The following is a 19840-nucleotide window of genomic DNA, read 5'->3' on the forward strand; positions in this document are numbered from 1 at the left end:
GGGCTAAAGTCATTACATTTATATATAAGCTGTAATGGATTTGTCTATTGCACGCTACTTAGCTAAAATAGGCATATTTTTTATTTAAAAAATATGCTTTAACTTGGAATAGTCTTCATTTTTTTATGGATCGAAGTAAAGAGTAGGTAAGCAATTGCAATTGATTTATCTGAAAAAAATCACATTATATGGCAACAAAAAAGCAAGCTAGTAAGTTATTTATTGAATATAAGTCTTCATTAAGCACATTAATACTCTTCACCTAATTATTACATTCCATTTCTATTAATAAATCATATACATTAATCTTTCGAGAAGGTCACAAAAATTCTTTCGTTTGATTTAAAAAGGATTTATTTGGCTCTGATATGGCCTTTCACATATTATATGATATAGATTAATTATGTATCTAGTTAAGGCTCTAAACTAGAGTTGTCCAAACATTCAATATAATGGGCTGCATTGTGAATTGAAATATTTTAATGTGCCACAGAATCTATTAAATTAAATTTCAGGAAAAATGGCTTCGTAAAACAAAACTTTTAAATACATTTTTATTTCAAATCTAAGCCAACTCTATTTTTTCATGGCCAATCTGGGAGTCCGGTTCAGAGGAGTCCACAGGATTCTATTTTAGGTAGCGGCTTGATTTTTTTTAATTTTTACTCTGCTGAATTATGTAATGTAAAAAAAATCTGTATTATGCGTGTTCTATGCGTTTTGATAATATTATGACAATTTCGCTACAAAATACTACTTGAAGTGGGAATAAGTAGTGAGCTGCACATAAACATTAAGAGGGTTACAATGGGGATTGGACATCCCTGCTCTAAAATATGTATACAATTGAATATTATCTCAATCCATCCCAAATATTTGAGAAAAAATTATAAAATGGACCAAAATATATTAATTGTTGTATAAGTTTTTGGCTCGTCAACAATAAATTAAACTGTGATTATATTTTTATTTTGAATCTAATTATCTTTCATTTATATGAGTATAAATTGATAAATCATTGAAAGACTCCGCGCATTGCACTCAAAGTTCGATAAAAATTTTTATATAATAGCTTATATTTGAAGTCCCATATTGGAAATGAACAATGTATCATATACTAATTGAAGGCTTCAGACTATAGTTAATATTCATTGATATCTCAACCCATCCCATAAATCGTAATACTTATGATTCCAACAATTGAGTGAAAAAAGTAAATGGGCCATTTATACATGATATAATTTATTAATTAACAATAGAATTTCAACAAAATTAATATTAAATTGATGTATGTCTGTGCTCTCCTAATCAGGAATGTAAATACCCTCTAGCGTTAATAATGGCTTCCAGACGGCGGCAGAAGACCGGGGATCCACTGCGGATGTAGCCCTCTGTAATGGCGTCACAGTGCTGGCTAACATTGTTTCGAGGGATTCGGTGCTTGAATGACGGGAACTACAACTTTTCCGTCGACATGCACCCGAAAAGTGTACTCGAGGAGGTTAAAAATATTTAAAAAATATATAAAAATTTAATGGCCGTGTAAAGTAATGTTCTGAGGTTTAGTTTGTTAGATGAGTAAATATTAGACAAGATGTTTAATTAGTGAACAAAAGGGGCTTAATGAATAATATATCAATGTATTAAACCCACGAGTTATTGTATTTATTTAGATAACTAATAGTATGCTTAAATAACACATTTTTAGATAATAATTTATTTTATGTACAGAAGGGGATCAAATTGATGGGAGAAGGAATGTGTTTCATTTATCAATTTGATCCAAGAATTTTTCCTTAAAACTTCTTCCTAATATAAATAAATTACATTTTTGTTTTTTTTCAGAATATAAAAATTCAGGTCAATAGATAAGATATTTGTATGTTGATAACCTACTAAAAACAAAACTCCGTCAATTTTCCGTATTTAATACCCATAAGTTCTTACAAAGCAAAGAAGCTTTTCAAATTAACTCTCTATTTAGACAAATATAGGGTTTTTTAATGGCCAACTATGTCAAATAGATATATTATATGCACTACAAATATTGATATATATCTTTTATTTAGAAAACATAAATATAATCAATCACGTCTCTAAAGGGCTTATTTGAATGAACTAATCAAATGCATACTCTAATTTTTGAGTAGTAAGTCATTGTATTTTTATTTTTTTCCGTTCGGTCAGAAACTTTATGTTCATTGTATTTTAATGTAGGGATCTGAGATCTGGAATCCTTCTTGATTAGGTCCCTGGATAATGTACAAGTCAGGATTGTGTTTATATATTGTAACACGTCTCTTCCCTATCCTGGATACTCAACTAGGCTACCTCGAAACACAAAACGAGACTCTCTGAACATTATTTGTTAAAAAGAAATTTAGAATGCTTATTAAACTTTTTTTTTAAATTTGCAAATAGTTAACTCATATGTTTTTGCTTGAAAACAAATGTAATAATTTTTGATACCAGCAGTTCTTAAAGGAAAGTGTCTTACCACTGTCATTTTAGTGGTAAAAATCGACTACTACTATCGTCTCTGCCCAAAATAAAGAAATACCAAATAAAGGATAATAATGATCATTTATGACGTCGAGTTGAGGTGGGCGTACCGATTTAAAGACTTTTTAGGGTGGGAGGTTGAGAACTGAGCTATGTTTCACGGATTAACAAAACCTTTTTCAATCAATGGTGTTTAGAATAGCCAATATATTTTATTTACAAATGCCTAATACTTACATTAATGTAGCACACTTTTCTAAGGGGGAATCCCTGGTGAATAAAATGAAAGCAGAAGAATGAATTATTCACATGTTATTTTTTTACGTTATAAGCAATTATAATCTTACTCCGTCCAACCAGATTCTGTTTGGAATTTGTATCAAAATTAATAAAGATGCACAGTATAAAAAATTGATTGAAATGTATTATTGAACTTATCCCATTTAAAGAAGCAAGAAAGTAAAAAAAAACTCAAGAGGAGTGAGTAACAGAGGGTGAGGGGGGTTAAAAATTTAGGACGTGAAATCTGGGGTGGTGCTAAGTTTTGGGGAAAAAACACGGACAGGGAGAGGGTGGATCAAAAAATGTATTATTTTCCGAACGTCGTAAATGTATGACTCTTAATCATTATATTGTTAACAATTTAAACACTTAAAAAGAAAATAATTTTTGACATTGAAACAAATATATAGTTTTATAGTCCAACCCGTCATCCTTAATTTTATACATACATATATCAAGGAGTTAACATAAAAGCAATTACGAATCAATGTTTGCTAAACAAACGCTATAGATCGAACATTTGCTTTCTTGTTTACGCATTTCATTCACTTATATAAGAAAACAATCAGAATGTTCCATCTTCTTTCCTTTTGTCTAGAAAGAAACTTAACAACTACTCAATTAGTATAGGCAGTTAAAAGTTGTCAAATAGCTGAATTTGTATGATAAATGGGTTTTTCATTATAACTTTTTACTAATATATATATATGTATATTTATAATATGATAGATTTATCTTCTCGATAGTCTTTCAAAACATCATTTCTTCTCATATGAAGAGGGGGGATAATCTATAGCTTCATATATTTTATGAGAGTGTAAATTAATATCCAATATAAGATGTTATTGAAAAACAATTTGGCTCAAGAAAGTTCCCTCAAGCCTCTCCCAACAAAAAATAAAAATAAAAAAAATAACGGAATAATGAAAAAAAGTGGTATTCAATTTTTTTGTCAAAATATTGATTTAAGAAATATTCTAATGCAACAAAGAATTGGTTCAAAACATTTATAGTCCTCTCAAAAAAAAAAAAAAAAATGCTCACAGATTTTGGTTTCTATTAGTATAAATATTAATACAGGTTTAACATTGTCCACCAATTGACCAATACACTATTAAATGTGTTTGTTCTTGTTACAAACCTTCAACTGGTACGCACAACATCTAGTAGAATTTTTGACTCTGAAGCTGCAGGAGTCCTTGGGGAGTCAGAAAATAACATTAGGCCATATCCAACATTTAAAAGATTAAGAGAGAGGCCAAAAGGTTTGGCCCCAAAATATTATTGTGCCATTTTTACATTTCATTTGTAGTATGGACTGAAGCTCCATCCTGCTGTGTTTAGTACTTCAGTAACGAAATATCTGCAGAAAATACAATTAATTTAATGACGTTACAGTTAATGGAACAAAAAACCTTTTCTATATTCAAATTGAAATCTGTACATTTACGTATTTAATAATTAATAAGATAGAGTGATTGAAATTAATTTATACCTCAAAATATTAAAGCATAAACAATTAGTTACAAGACAAAATATATAGGAGCTCTCTAGCTTACATAAAATTTGAGAAAATTACACTCGAACTTGATCCACGAACTGTCATTCGCATACTACAATCAGTTGGGCATAAATACAGTTTAGGATATCTCCTCAAACCCATGAGGGTCCATGCAAAAGATATCGAGGTTTCAAACCAGACTGTCCAGAGAGTTATAAAAATGGGGGTGGAAAGCTCCTTCTGAGGGTGGAGAGGCCACTTTTAACACCAGCAATAAAAGAATACAGCCACTTCCAATGAAATCCTCTACTGAATGATTTTTTAAAAATTTCTTTTGAAATCTTTTATGACACTTTAGCCCCCCTTATAGTCCTGATGTTAACCCCGTTGACTGCTGCACCTTTAGGATGCATGTCAAGGAGAAGCCCTGATGTGTTCTTTATCCAAAGATTAAAGCCCTCAAATTTATTCTCTGTCACTACTTGGAAGCCCAGAGGGCTACATTCCCAGAGGGTGCAAGGCCTTCCCCCGCCGCCTGAAAGCTATCCTTACCACTAAGGACGGCTACATTAATTAATAAATGAGCACCGACACACATCCATTTAAAGTGAAAATGGTATTGTTAATTAATAAACTTTCTCTTGTTGAAGTTTAAAATAAAATAAAAAGTGTTCAGATTTTAATGGACCTCTCGGTATCTTGTTTTTAGAAATGAAAATTATAATAGACACATTTCTTATTTAGGAATTGAAAAGTTTCGTCATTTGATCAAATAAAATGTTCCTTTAAGAGAAATAATTTTTTAAGCGACTTTAACTGCCTCGTCATTGCCTGCAAGATTTATTTTTGCTTTCTTTGACGTATTTAGTATGTCTCATTTTTATTTTTAACAAAAAGTATCCTAACTTTATATAATTGTCAAAAACATGTTTTAAACAAGATATTTGACAAAGAAACGTTGTACTTATTGAAGAGTTTTGAAGGCTTGACGTGTTTAATAGAAGTTCTTGAATTCATATTTATTACATTTACAAGCTTATGGTTGTCCTAACATTTATGTTGCTATTTCAATGCTTTTCTGTTATAACGTTTCTAATGTACTATTGGAAATGGTGTTTTAGTTACATAGAACCAATTAAGGTTCAAAAATAAATAAAAAGCAGTTAATTATATAATAATTCAGATAGTTTCATCAAAAAGTCAAGTTTTCTTCCTTTTTCTTTGCTCATAGAATATGAAACTTATTAATAAATCAATCATGGTATGTCTATGATTTACATTCATGGTCATTATGATTTATAGGAATGTCCTATTTAACAAACTATTACTATACTTTTAAACATTTGTCAATGCTTAAAATTTACAACACTAGTTATATCTGAATCAGAAGAATGTTTTATTTATTATTTTCAAAAGCTTGTATAATTGTTCTTTAATTATTGCTCATGAAGAACAAAAAGAAACAATGGGTATTTGTTGGGGGTAATAAGTGTAAGAAGTCCTTCTTAGACTCACCGTAGAATTAACAATCAATGTCAGAGTGCTGTTATTCTGTAAGCTGGAACTAGAGTGGTACTGTGCTACTGATCCATTAAAAATGGCACTCTATTCAATTGATATTGGATCTGATTCTTCCAATGTCATAAACAAATAAACAAAATAGCATAATCCCCCAAATTTATGAACTGGAGAATTGTACTTTATAAAATAAGGCAAGAGTGGCAATGGCAAAGAGGCCAACATATATGATGTGTCAAAAATAGAAATAGTCTTGTACAAAAAAAATGAGAAAATTCAAATCTACGTACAACCTAATATTTTATAGGCATTTTTGAGTTTATTATAGCCTTTTTAATTAAATTTATAGAATGAATTTAGAAACTAGAGAATTTTAGCTAAAGTACAAAAACTTTTTTTGATTTAAGTGACTTATATTGACTCCGATATAGCTTTTTTCAAATAAACTTTATCAATGTATCATTTTTTTTATTGTAACGATTAATTTTCCCTACTTTAAGTACAATTTGTAAGACACCCAAAGAGTTAATAATAATAACGTGTTTATAAAAACTGGAGAAATTTATCGCTGAGTACAAATGTAATCTTCAGTAGATTTTGAAAAAAATCATTCTAGATTGCTTTTATGTTGACGGGCCAATTATACTCTTTTTCTTCTTCTTCTTTTTTACGCTCCCAAAGATTTTGATAATTTTTCCATTTTTGCCTATAACCTTGCTCCGTGTTTCTTTTGTTCTTCCTTTGTTTATAATCGTCGTAGTGTTATTATGATAAGCAGGAAAATCCTAACCTTTTTAATTGAACCTTTTCATGATATTAAATTACAATTCAAATCTATTCTATATATATTGCACATATCTATGCAAAAAAGCTATTAAATTATCCATTGACATTGTATTTAACACATCTTTTAATGCATACTTTTAACATGATAAAGTATCTATTTTAAATAGAAAAAAAAGTCATTTATCATATCAGTAAGAGTAGTTTGTATAATTTTGTGTTTTTGACGTCTTGAAACTTACTTTTATTTTTGTTTTTTTTTGCAAACGGTAATACATTCCTTGGAATGTGAGTAATTTACCTTTTTTTTAACTATTCATGAAGAAATTTGTATAACTTAGGATGCATTAATTATTATTTTATGAATAGTAATTAATTAAAGTAGTTATATTCTTTGTAAATAATGTGTTAATTTCTTTTCATCCTAAATGAATAAATTAAAACTATTTAAGATAATGTAACTTTAATACTTATTAATAAATCTAATTAAATATAGATAATATAAGGCAATAATAATTCGCTCCTTTGTTTTAGTTCCTTTTAAATTCCTTTAGCTGGAAATAAAACTAATTTGAATTTTTTTTTTTTTCAAATAAAAAAAAAAAACTTTTCACAAAATATTTCTAGTTACTTGTAGTTTATAGAAAAACTATTTCATTATCCTTTACCCTTACATTGCAACTATGAATTTTTAAGTGTTAGATACAAACATTTGAAAAATTAAGACTTTGATCACTTGAGACTGGCAAGGGCACTCCATGACCTTAATATGCTTATTCTTGAGCCACTTCTTTGGTCGTATGTTTGGAGTTTTGTCGTCCAGGAAGGCCCATCCACAAACTAGAGGAAATAAATATTTAATCTCTAAACAGTTTTGTAAGTTTCCCCACTGGTAAATATTTTATATGTGATTGATGTCTGGAGACTGCCTAAACCACTCCATGACCTTAATATGCTTCTTGTTGAGGCGCTTTTTTGCTGCTTTGGCTTTTGACATGCACCCAAAAGGTGTAGTCGAGAGGATTATCTTCAGGCCTGTAGGGGTCTAAAGTGTTACAAAAGAGTTCAAAAGAGTAACGGAGGAGATGGGTTTTTACATTGCTGGTGTCAAAAGTGTCAAGGTTCTTTTCATCCACTTTTTTAATAGCTCTCTGGACAGTCTGGTAGAAAATTTCGAGATATCTTGCACAGGGCCTTATGTACTTGAGCAGATTGGCCTGGGTTGTTTTCTTTAACTCCTCCAGGTCAAGTTTGGCCTGTTTGACAGAGCCCTTCCACCTTTCCAACGTTACAAGCTTGCTGACGGTGTAGACGGTGGTCCTGGAGACCCCACTGCTTATAATGCGGGATGGAAATTCGTCCATCACGTTCAAGTGTAATTTTTCTAATTTTACGTAGGCTAGAAAGTTTATGTCTGTTATGTCTTGTTACTAATTCCGTATGCTTTAGTATATCGAAATATGAATTTATTTCAATCACTCAATCTTCATTTATTATTGAATTAGTAATTGTTCAGATTTAAATGTTTTTACCTCCATACTTAACAATGGTGATAATATTCTTGAGGTTATGCTTAGCATTTTTTTCTCCCAATTCCTTTTTTTTTTTTGGTTCATAAAATATATCTCGCTTTTAAAATAAACTTAACATTAAAACTAGGGACCGTTATTTCTTTGTGAGTGGGAAGACTTATAGAATCGGCGAGGGATTCAACATAAAATTTTCTACATTGTATTTTCTTGTGGAAATTCTATACCAATCTGAGACCGTTATAATATTTGTTAGTAGAAACTAATTCGAATCTTTGAATAAATTCAATCTGGGTGTATCACATAGAAACACTCGGTCTGAATAGGTCTCTACAAAAAAGATTGTCCATTTTAAAGTTCGTTTTAGACAAGTTTTTATAGATGAACTGTCGCTTTCAAATTGTAAATATTAGTATAATGACGGGATACGAAGTTTAAAAAGTTTCATATGCGTAAAACACACATATAGTATTGGAGACTGAAGCATACTGCCGCGGAGGTTAGATGTTAAAAACTCCAAGTTGAGGAAAAAGGACCATTTAAGAACTTATGGCATGAAATAAATAAAAAAGCTGCATGTATAATGATTATATATACAAATTTTCTATTTTAGAAACGAGATATTTTTAAAAATTATCTAAAAATAAGCTTTATGATGAAAATTTTCTTTTATACTCTCATAAATGTTCTAATTATGAAATATATGTAAGCTATAAAAAAGCAGTCCATACATAAAAAATGAAATCAAAATAATTGAATATTTGGGAAGAGTTGCCTAACGTCAATTGATGATGGTCCTTTTTTAGGGTTTTTTGAAGGAAAGATTGCAAGATATCAGAAACTTTGTTGAAAAAAATGGGTTTTTTCCAAAACAGCCAAATTTGAACAAAAATTGATCAGGTGGTTGTGTTTTTGTTTAAAAGAATAAAAAAATTTGTTCCTGAACTTATTTTTTAAAAGACTTACCTATTCTCGAAGTTTGAGACTCGACTTGTGCCCATATTTTCAAGTATTGCGTCTCAACTTGATCTCACAAGCAAAGCCTCTCTATTCTACTTGGACTCAAAAGCTATTTCATACTAGACTCAAGAAAATCCTTAACACTATAGACCCCATATTATGATTTATAGCTCAAAAGAAATCCGAGGACTCGAAATGGACTCAATGAGAATATTTACAGACTTAGACTTGTGAGTAATGACTTGAGACTCCACTTGCAATATAAAAACTTTTTTGCTGCTCTCTAAAGGAACGAATGAACGGGAAAAGTGTGAAGGGATTCATTTCTGTTTAAGACCGAATTTTAAAAAAACAGTCTCAACACTAATATATACTACATATACCATACATGGACGAGATGAACAAGGCTTATTAATGCGTTACCTCTACATATAACATTTATACTTTTCTTAAATCTCTTTCCTAACAATTATTTATACCCATTAATCAAAATTACATTACCGTCCTAAAAATTATCATTTCATAACCCATTATTACATGACATTACATTGCTTGGCTGAACCATTATGTATTTATAACTTTTGATCAATGACTTTCCCTCTTCAAAGAAAGCAAAAAGAGAGTGAAAGAGAGACTTACAATGGTAATCATATAAAGTTAAATAAATATTGTTTGAAAAATAGGGGGGGTCTTCTTTGTTATTTGTCGTCCAGATTATTTCTCTCTTTGACATAGTAATATTTGTACCACAATTCTTCAAAAAGTTTAATTAATATATTTATTTTTTTTGATTGACAAATTTATATTTATAAAGATATAGATTTTCTCTTCTTCTTAAATGAACTGTCAAACTGATTTATCTACACATTTCAAACGAGTGAAGAATATGGGATTTTATTTATTATTTTTATTATATGTAAATTCAAAATAAAAGATATTCGATATATAAATACATCGTGTATATAGAGAGAGAGAGAAAGAGAGGAATGGAATGCAAATATACTTCAACTTTGTTGACAGGGTGGTTCCATCAAAAAATCCTAGATTATACATTGTATTAGAAAATTTATTAATATGATTGACGCTTCAAATTATTGAAAACTCAACAATACAATTTTTAAGGCTAAAAATTAAATTATCTGACAATAGGATTTTTGTTCTCGAAAACTTATATAAAATACTCTGCAATTATGTAATGATAAAATCAATTAATTATTTTTGGGAAGAGAAACTCTCTTCAGAAGGCTTCAACTTTTCTTTAAAAATGGGCATTCTAATATTAAACAAAACATACTTTTTTTTTAACCAAAAAAAAAAAAAAGTTATTATAAAACAAGGAAAAAGTTCCCCCTTTATGTTTTAAATAATCACATTTTAAATAAAGAAAAAAAAAAGAACCCCCACATATGTACTTATCTTTGCCAGAATCCGCTTACGCTAAAACTGCCATGCCCACACTTCAATATCTGTCAGAGTATTTTGACTTGGATAAGAAAATATCTACACAGAATACTCTTCAATTTATTCAAGTGAAGTGTATGCAGCCCTTATAGTATTGAAACGCCCCGTACGACTATCTTTTGAAGAAGCATATTGATATAATTGAACTACTGTTCATATAACACATACTTTATTTTATTCTCCTTTATACGTAATATTGTGAAATAAGGCTTTTCACAATGAGGAGATGAGGAAAAACACATTCATAAATATATATTATGCATACACATTAAACTGCCTCGTTTTTGGGTTCATATTGGCCATTTTTAGGCCTCTTCTACCTCCGTTCTAAATATGATGATATAAGTTAAATTTTTCTACTATTTATATTTTATAGTATTCGGCTTATGAATTAACAATATTGAAGATCTTGTTTAATTTAATATAAGGGATCTAAGATGTTCTCAATCAGGCGCGTTGGTAGCTTGCATCATTGGAGGGGGGTAGCCCCAAAAGTTATCAACACCGTTATATAATTACTATTTCTTGAAAAAGTTAGGATATCGGTACAAGTTGCAACTTGTTTAAGCACATTTTACAAGTTGAAAATTCTTTGTCTTAAGATGCATAATTTAAAAAAAATATTGGTCATTCTAAACACAATCTATTAATCATCATTTGATCTATTAAAATAACATTGTTACAATGTGTTTATAAGTAATGTAACTGTGGGCAATCGAGATTTATGATGTTTAGTAATTTTTATTAGAATAGTCAAAAATTACACCATTCATCATATATTGATCATCCGAGGAGTATTTAATAGTTGCATAATGCTCATCCAAAGTAGTGACTTTTTGTATCCAACTACTACTATTTAGTTAGAAAAGTTGCAACTTGTACACAAAATTTATGTATGATAAAATTTTTAAGGGTACTTCAGAAACTTTTGGGAGGGCTCAAGCTCCTGCAAAAAGGGGCAAACGACGCCACTTTTCTGAATTATTATTTGTGATTACTCTGTTTAAACAAACAGTACACAAAATAATGTTCCTCCTTTTTATTTAACAACTATTATCTTAACTATATTTACATTGTGATATTTTATATACAAATTTCATAAAACAGGGATACAAAAATACACTTAACACGCCCAAAAGGAATTGGAAGACCTGTAACTTTGCCAAAGTTAATTTTTGTATTGTCCTTGCCGAAAAGGTGAGTGAACAGGGGAAGAAATAAAGAGTTTTTCTTTGGAAACGCTTCAAATTTTTTTCTGTTAGAGAAAAAACGACGCCATATTTTTTTTCTTCATTTAAAATTTAAAGAATTCATTAATTTTCTTTTAATCATGGATTATACTATACACTTGATCAGCGATTGCAAATTATCCAAAAAAAAATAGCAAAATAACAGTTAAATGCTGATGTGCACTTTCATCAGAAAATTATCTTCCGTGATCAAGCTCTTTTTGGATCTGTGGCTTTGTTAATAAGCAAAATATCCGTTATTGGTCATGCAGCAATCCACAAATGCTTCACATAATTACACCACGTTACTGTAAATAGAAATCGCTATCACACCATGATAACGGATTTTCTTTGCCACAATTGTAAGGTATGTATACAAGACATGTAGATTCAACAAGACGGTGCCATTTGTCACACAGAAAACATTACAAACGATTTATTACAAAGCGAATCAGAAGTCATTGAAGTATTGGGCTGTATGTATATAAAATGAAGAATAAAAATAAATTGGGATTTTTTATCATTTTATTATTCACAATTGTTTTTATGTTGACGCAGCAGATATTTGATTTTTCTTTACATGCACCTATCAAGGTTTATAAGAAGTACATATACAGTGCCTTGTCTTTATCATATGCATACATACATACATGTGTATAAAATAATGTATTACATACTTTAAGTATTAGAGTGTACATATGGGGTTTATTTAAAAGAAGAGGAATAAAGTTTAATTATCATCTGGGTAGAGTTCGATTTAAATTGCTCTATAATGTGATGTTGAATATGTATAAGTATAGTACATACTTTTATATTGCATATAATATGTAAATACATTAGTCTCTAAATCATCATGAATAAATTTGCGGAATTATGTTTTGTTTTTAGATATACCTACATACTCAATGAAGTGTTGTTTATCGTCTCATCTATGATATATGATTGAATATGCAGATTTTTATTGTGTAACAACATACACTTGTAAGTCAGTATTTTGCATTAATTATCTTAACTTTATGTAAGTCTATATACAGGCTTTGGTAATAGAACGTGGGATGTTAATTATCGTATTAATATATGAAGGTTTAGTAATCTCGTCGTCATGAGTGAGTAAAAAGCCCAAAGGCAGTGCATCTCAGATATCCTAGATACTAAAATTGAGACAGCGATGATTTTGAAGTGTTCTAGATACCTAGTTTTCAAAGTGGCCACGGTAAAAATAATAGAAAAGATATCTCCAGAGAAACAGGAAGTGGGGGCCACAATTTAAAGAGGGATCCAGAGTTCCAATCCGGATGGGAGAAGAAGATCAAGGAGGACCGAACCAAATTGATGAATCGCCTCGCCAACGACTTCTTCGTGGTTGCTATGACCATCAGGAGGGCCGTGAAAGGAATCTTGGTATTACCCTCATACACGAGAACCCCACGTCTCCGTCAAACAGGGGTCATGTATGCCAGGAAGCTCGAGAGGTAAAGAGGTAACCAGGTGTAGCCTCTTTCCTCAACAAATTTGAAACCGCTGGACTTTGAAGTGTGGGAAACTTCGGAGAGGGAAACCTACAAAACTCCCGACCCAAATGTGGACTTGCTTCGTTAGTGAACTTGAACTGTATGCACCCCGAATTTGATCAAATTGCTCTAAATCTGTTAAAATATATTTTAATACAGGAAACATTTTGTACACTCCTGAAACATTTTTCAGAATAAATACAACTTCTTATTGGTGCAAAAATGTATATTCATTGAAATTATTCTACAATTTTTGCAATTTTTAATCAAAGTTTGATCAATTTGTTGAAATTGAAGTAATTCTTTTGCTTTTCTATTTCACTTTTTTCAATTTCAGGTATAAATTTTGCTAGAAAATGTAATATCAACTAACTAATCCCTTACATCACACTCAATCTCATCAAAGTTTATGCCTACATATTTTAGCAAAATTTCATTAAGAGTAATTTATATTTCATAAAAGTTTTGATCAAAAAGGAAATTATAATAATCACAAATTATATGTTGTTGATGCCCAAATCTAATTTTGTTATTATTAATTAGCGAAATTTTGCGTATAAGTCAACTGGGTATCAAGAAATACAATTCACTATATATTGGGGTTAATGTTTAACCCAAGTTCATTAACTATGTCAAAAAAAAGGATGTTCACTAACGTAGGGTTAATAGTCTTTGTGCTTACACCTTTCTCCGAAAAAAGAATTATCCCCGTTTAAATTCTTTTAAAAATACATAACAAACTAAGTTTATATAAATTTAATTATAATTACAAAATTAAATTAGACTCCCTCCAAAAATCATGAGTTTAACAAAACTCTTAATTCAGTAATGTCCTAACTTTTGTTTACGCCTTTTCCTTGCGTAGTCCAAAAATCCCATCTCTCAGTAAAACATAAGTTTTACATAATTTTTGCGTTGGTTTTAAGTGTTATATGGGTAATTGGGCTGTAGATTTGGGTAGAAATTGATTTTTATTATTGTTTAACTGTATTTAAGACATCTAGAAATTATGATACTGAAAATCATGCGGAAATATTTTATGATTAAGAAAAGCAAATAATTTTCCTGCAATTTTAAGCTTTAAGACTCCTAATTACATCTGCCTAGACAGCCACTTTCTTCTCTCCGATTTTCGGGATATAAATGATTACTTTGAACATTTTTCCAATTCTATAGATTTTGGAAGTCAAGGTGCACAATATTGTTATATTGTTATTTTTTGCAAAACAAAGCAACAAACATGATTTCATTAACTTTAAATTGCTACTATTATTCCAAAAATACTTTAAAAAGATAGATTTTGAACATAGCATTTTTATGTCTTTTAACAGATAAGACTACGTATATTGTGCAGTCAAAAAAAATTACTTAAAAAAGAGACTTTTTAGTATTAATCATATGTAGAACATATATGGGCAAAAAATAAAGTTAGTAAAACTTTTACAAATTATTTTAATCAATGGCAAAAAGTAATTGTGATTCTTTTATTTTATTTTTTTACCCTTCATCCTTTTATCTTTCCTTATAAAACCCATTATAGGAATCGTGTATATAATATATAGTGATTATAAAAATTTCTGAGCGTTTTTCGCTTTATTTTGACAATAAATAAATAAGATTAAATGCCGGTCCAACTCGACGATTTTCATTACTTTATTGACATTTTCGATTGTTGTGCCTCATCTTCTACGTCCATATTACCAGAACAAAGTCATTGGAACCACAGCTTTGATATTGCAGTCGATACTGTATTGGGTCCGTAAACAGCACAATTTTTGTGGCTGCCTACTCTGCCTTTTCCCCTTGGTTGTATAGATACTGAAGAATGTATGGAATTTTATCTTTTTTACTTCCATTTTGGAATTCTGGAACAAACAACTGCCTTCATCAAAAACAAAACTGTAAACGATATTTTTTGTAAGTGTATGCTGAACCTTAAGCATACCTTAAGCTTTTTTTAATGGATATAGCTCATAAAAACATCAAACGAAAAACGCTTAGAACTTTTGACTTGAACTAATAATAATATGTCCTTTCGATATGTAAAAATAAAAGAAAGGGAAAAATAATGTGGTAATCCTGAATAATTTGAAGAATGCATGGAAGGAGAGCAACTTAGCTTTCATGACGTTTTACTCAATCAACTACAAACAGGTGTGAGAAGAAGGAAATCCCACTCTGTATATAGTAAGGACATATAGCTCTGATCCTCAATTCTACTGAAAATCCAACAAGGACTTAGACTTATAACTCCTCCTTGATGAGAACACGCACAATTAGTTACTATATATAGCTTTTATACTTCACCATAAGTAAGTAATAATGATAACAGCTTTGGAAATAAATAACCCTGTTCAGATTGTGAACCAAAAAAGACACTACTTCTGATTAAATATGAACACAAAATTAGCTCATTATTCCACTTCATTTTGAAATTAACTTTATATCTCTGTATGGAAGAAAGAAACAAAGGTCTATGATGTAGAAAGACTAGATTTTATTACCAGTTTTATTTCTAAATAGGCTATTAACAGAAAGTTAAGTATATAACATGTCCTTAACATGTAATTGTACAATATCATATGATTTTAATAGATACTCTTACCCTTTTTAAGTAAAAAATCAGCTCCCCTTTACATAAAAGGTGGTGGATATAAGTAAAAATGTAGAGCAGTGTTTCTCAATTATTTATGGGATCATGACGGATTAATCAGATAAGAAAACCCATCGAGCTCATCAATGAACATAAGTTTAAATAGTATTTACAGAAAGAAAGTTTCCGCTAACGTCATAAGCCTCATCAAAATTCTTGGATGCCTCATAGTTGATGACTTTACTATATAATATGTACAACTTTCCTTATAAATCTTGATGAAACTTCGTCCAATGACTTTAAGAATGAAAAAAACTTTTCAACTTCATTGAATACTAAATAATGCAAATAATACTGACATTGTAACTAAATCAGATTAATATGTACTGAAAATCCCTAAAAATAGCTAGATTTGTACTATTATTTTTTTTTTTTTTGTATTTTTTTTGATCGATTAGTATAACATATAAGTATAAAAGTAGTATAACAAGAGAAAAATATCTTATTATTTCCATTGTATGTAATAGTTTATGTATTGTCTACAATGGGGAAATAAGTTTGTATAATAATGTAATTATATATTTTTAATACATTTTAGAGTCAGAAATATAGTATTAAAACTAGCCATTAGTTGAATAAAATTTTGAAGGAGAGTAAGGTTTAAGTCATTTTATTTCTTGCCCTTATTTTGAAATTTAATGGTTCATTATTTTCCTTAATATTAATATAAAAAAATATATAATTTTTATCAAACTTGTTTGTTTAGGCACCCAGTATGGCCTACGTCATCAACTTTGACGCTACAATAATATATAAATAACATATCTTTTACAATAAAACCTGCTTATTTCTCCGTGTGGCTTACAGTTTGAGAGACACTACTCTAAGGCCATTATTTGACTTATGTATGCGGGGTTAGTTGAATAAGATGAGGGACCTATTTATAGAATAATTATGTGGGAACTTTTATTGTTAAATCAGGGGCTATAGTTTAGCACTAGAATGGTGGTTGTATAGCTCCTTTTGCGTAGAATGCTGATATCAAAAATGATTCCACCTGTTTTTTAAGTACTACAAATTAGTAATTTTGCACCACAAAATTATTTCTAAATTTTAAAAAAATGTTAAGTCAACAACATTCCATTTATATATACTGTCGTATATAACAGTAAATACTCACTTGAACAACGGGGGTATCCTTCGCTGATTGGTGCTATCAAAAATGATCCCACTAAAGTTGCAATACTATGTTGACCAACTAAAAACGGATGTTTTGCCTAACATAGTTATAGTAAAAGTATTAACTTGTTCAAAAACACCAAAGGAATAAATTCCGATGTTGTGTCTGTATATTTTATGAAGTAAAGTGGGGTACCGTTTTTTTACGTCTATTTGTGTACTTTTCATTTTGTCTAATGATTTTAATTTATTTTATTGATCAAAACATAATTTTTTTAATTTTTGTCACAGCAACTCTATTCCACTATGGAAATTAATTGATACATCATTCTCCCTAAAGCCAAAATGCATAATTAACGGATTTTTTTATCTCTCTATCATCACAAAAAACGATAAAAGAGATAAAATAAGCCTCTAATTATCTAGTTCCCTTCAAATTCCGTTCCTTTATGACCTCACAAATCTTCAAAGCGGCATAAATAATAAAATGCATTAGATTATTTTCTCGTTATTACATGGAGTAAAGGTTGACGATCTCCTTACATTGTATAGATATTTTTTATACCTAAATATATTGGTAAGCTTTCATATTTTGTATTTGGACTCAAATAAATGGATTAACTTTATTGACAAAGGGGTCGACGGAAGTAGATAGAAAATAAGTCAAATCATAAAAAACTAGGAGAATCGGTTGTAACATATTGAGAATGATACCCTAAATATGATTTTTCTTGTACATGAGATATGTAATGTAAGGACTCTAAAGGAAATAATAATTAATTTTTTTACTAGGCACAGAATGAAATAAGAAAAAGTTTCATTAGATGTTATTCGGCGTTATCCTTTTCAGGTAGTATTTTTTGTAGAAAGCCTCTTTTTAAGCTTTTTAGTATACATAATAAATAAGATCAATGTTTTCATTATTAGATCCAATCAAACGTTTCTTGCCCTTATTTCGAATACGTCTTCATTATTGACAATGGATTCTGAATACTATTTACATATTGAATTAAGATTTATCTGTAAAGCCTAGTTCTGAGCTAGGTTGTAAAAAAAAGTAGGGTCGTTGTATATTTTTGATTGATATATATTTTTTTCCTTTTTCAAAATTCCATTTGCTAAAAATAAGATTATTAGAAAATAATATATGTTTTTTTTTCTTTATTCATCGAGAAAAATTGCATCATACAGAAAAACAAACAAAGGGATATTTTCATAAAAAAAAATGAATTTTCAAAAAGTATTTTGCTGAGAATGAAAAATGAAAATAAATAAGATATCCCCTAAACTTTCAAGTTGAAATGTTATCATCTGGAATTTTAATCGTAAAAGCAGTATAGCGAGGAGTTGCAACAATGAAACCCCCACATTTTTATATGTTTCAATTATGTCAGTTTCTCCGCTATAAGATCTTTGCAATTTTAAATGGCATATTCTATTGTGTTGATCTTTTCTGGAGCATTAACTTTTCTAATCAATAATCTAAAATCGGTATTGGAGAAACGACTTTTTCTGGAACTCCCATCAAATTAAGCTAAATGAACTCTCACAGTATTTGCAGAGTCTGACAATTATTATAAACAAGAATCACATTGTGAAATAATTTGCCACAGTCTTTACAAGGAGAATTGAAATAAATACATCCCGAGGATATTTGAAATTGTGCTTTGAACTTCTTATCATTTTTCTTAGATCTTTGAGTACCCTCAAATTCCATTTAAAGTAGCATAAATTGATCCCCACAATTAAACAAATAAGAAATTGGTCCATTTATTTGAAAGGCCTTGTTGGGGTCAATACAAGTATTTAATCAAATGAAGGTATAACCTTTAGCTAAATCTCTTTAATATCTTAACTCGTTCCACAAAGTATATATTTGACTTAAATATGTAAAAAATGTATATTCTCCTTGTTTTAATAATTTTACTCAATCCTTTCATGAAAGTCTTGACGAATAGAGTTCCAGAGATAAGTTGTTCTATAATAGAACTGTATTTGAAGATGTTTTTAATGGATTTGGCTAAATAGAAGTACACATTCGTCCATTGAAATCTAACACTTACTAATTCAATAATTAATGAAGACTGAGTGATGTAAATTTCATATTTAATATATTAAATCATAAATAATTTTATTTTTTTAAACCTGAGCTCTCTACGTTAAGTACAAGTTGAGAAAATCACACTTTTACCTAATTGATGAACTTTCATTCGTGTACTCTAAGTAGTTGGGTGTAACCAATATTACCGTCTACGCCGTCAACAAGTCTGAAAAGTTGTAGAAGAAGAAGGGTTCTGTCAAAACGGTCAAACTGGAGAAAACAGCCCAGTCCCATCCCCTAAGTTCATGTGGGCCCATGCAAGAGGTCTTGGAGTTTCACACCAGACTGTCCAGGTAGTTATCAAAGACTTGTGACGTTGGAGAGGCCACTTTCGACACCAGCAATGAAAGAAACCCATCACGCCATTCTAAGACTCTTTTGAATGAGTGTAATGAGTTCTGTTGACCTCCTTCTAACTCTTTGCGCCATAACAGACGACTACGTATGCAGCGGGTGCCATGTATTCCGCCTCACTTGGAAGCCATCATTGCCGCTAAGGGTGGTTACATTAATGATTAAAAGTACTCATAAACACATCTATTTATAATATGCATTTTAATTAAATTCTATAATTAATTAATAAATTATATCTTTTTGAAGTATAAAATTCTTCCAAATACACAATTTGGTTTTCATTCCGGAAGCCAAATGGAGGATGTAACCATGTCCTTGCAATCAATAGTGTGACAGG

At 29.9% G+C, this 19840-nt stretch overlaps 1 protein-coding gene and 1 long non-coding RNA gene across 3 annotated transcripts in view; both read left to right on the forward strand.

Annotated features, from left to right (window-relative positions):
- The window catches only part of LOC121132387 (uncharacterized), a 305542-nt gene that overhangs the window by 246639 nt on the left and 39063 nt on the right, over nt 1-19840 (forward strand). The window lies entirely within an intron of this gene.
- Nucleotides 11878-13499, forward strand: LOC139904776 (uncharacterized). Its single transcript, XR_011778968.1, has 3 exons — nt 11878-12132; nt 12654-12746; nt 12800-13499. It is a non-coding gene; the product is annotated as an uncharacterized lncRNA (long non-coding RNA).

Source organism: Lepeophtheirus salmonis, chromosome 2 (assembly GCF_016086655.4).
Source record: "Lepeophtheirus salmonis chromosome 2, UVic_Lsal_1.4, whole genome shotgun sequence".
Classification (NCBI taxonomy): Eukaryota; Metazoa; Arthropoda; class Copepoda; order Siphonostomatoida; family Caligidae; genus Lepeophtheirus; species Lepeophtheirus salmonis.